We start from the raw sequence: 1,466 nt of genomic DNA on the forward strand, positions 1-1,466 counted from the left end.
GGGAGGAAATGGACAGGGACTGTGGATAAAACTGAATTGCCCAGGAGTTGACACAATACTGAAGTTGGTAATGATGGCTTAGGAGTTCATGATACCAAGCTGTCTATTTTTGTATATCTGAAATTTGTCACAATAAAAAGTTTATTGTGGAAAAAAATCACACAAGTATTTTGTCACAAACTGAGACACCTGTTAGGAGGACCAAGGACAGGTTACCATGAGGACCTGGAACAGGTGAGCCTGATAAACAGGGAAGCCAAGGAAGGTTTCCCTGCAGGACAGGATGTTTACTTTCCTGTATTGATTCTACCTACTCGAAGTACTATGTTTGGAAATGTATTATGAAAGCCATTTTTCTTTCTTTCTTCCTTTCTTCCTTCCTTCCTTCCTTCCTTCCTTCCTTCCTTCCTTCCTTCCTTTCTTTCTTTCTTTTTTTCTTTCTATCTTTCTTTCTTCTTTCAGAAATCCTTCAAAGTATATAATACTAAGCAGGTATATTTTTCTTCTTACCTCCATATTTGTTAAAGTGCTTCTTTTTCTTTCCTAACTTGAAACTTGTTGGTTTGAATGGGAAACAGAAGTAGATCCAAGGACATCATTATCCTAATAAAATATCATACTTAAATTGAAACTCCACAGAGAAGACTAGCATGGTCCTGTGTAAGGATGACACCCAAATTCAGGAAGCATCCCATATTTTGTGTCTATGTAGAAGATGGATGTTGGCTGCACCTCTTGTGGCAACCATTTCACAATATGTATAAATCAAACCATCATGCCTTATGCCTTCAAATTACACAGTGAAACTGGGAAGAGAGTGATTACTGAGATTCCCTGTGGAAAGAGGGCTAGCATTTTGTTTGGGTTTTTTAAGATTTTATTTATTTATTTGAGAGGGAGAGAGAGTGGGGAGTGTACAGAGGGAGAGGGACAAGCAGACTCTGTACTGAGCAAGGAGCCCAACATGCTGGACCCTGAGATCATGACCTGAGCCAAAGCCAAGAGTCAGACATTTAACTGATTGAGTTGCCCAGGTGTCCCAAGAGGGCTAAGGGGCTTTTAAATTAAGGCCATACATTCTTTGAAGCTCCTCCCATCTAGAGATGTAGACCATGTCTGCTCCCCTTTGTATCTGGGCCAGCTTGTGATTTGCTTCAACCTAATGAGTGCAGTGAGAGTGGCAAGGTGTGACCTATGAGGCCAGAGAAGCCAGGGAAGCTTCACCTGTTTCTCTTGGTTCATTCACTGTGGGAGCTTTAGTTGCCATATAAGGAGTCTGATCAACCTGGGGCTACTGTGCTAGGAGGAAGCCCTGGCTCTATGGGGAAGCCACATGTGGGTGCTCTGATTGGCAGCCCCAGCTGATGTTCCAGCCTAGCTAGCATCGACTACCAAACCTATAAGGGGGTCTCTAAATGACTTTCTCCTCTTGGAGGTGGAAGAAGAGCCAAGTTGAATTCAAGTTT

At 42.3% G+C, this 1,466-nt stretch overlaps 1 non-coding gene across 1 annotated transcript; it reads left to right on the plus strand.

Annotated features, from left to right (window-relative positions):
- Positions 1–597: 597 nt before the first annotated feature.
- LOC112922782 (U6 spliceosomal RNA) lies at positions 598–701 on the plus strand. Its single transcript, XR_003235523.1, has one exon. It is a non-coding gene; the product is annotated as a U6 spliceosomal RNA (small nuclear RNA).
- The last annotated feature ends 765 nt before the right edge of the window (positions 702–1,466 follow it).

This window comes from Vulpes vulpes, chromosome 14 (assembly GCF_048418805.1).
Source record: "Vulpes vulpes isolate BD-2025 chromosome 14, VulVul3, whole genome shotgun sequence".
NCBI classification, from domain to species: domain Eukaryota; kingdom Metazoa; phylum Chordata; class Mammalia; order Carnivora; family Canidae; genus Vulpes; species Vulpes vulpes.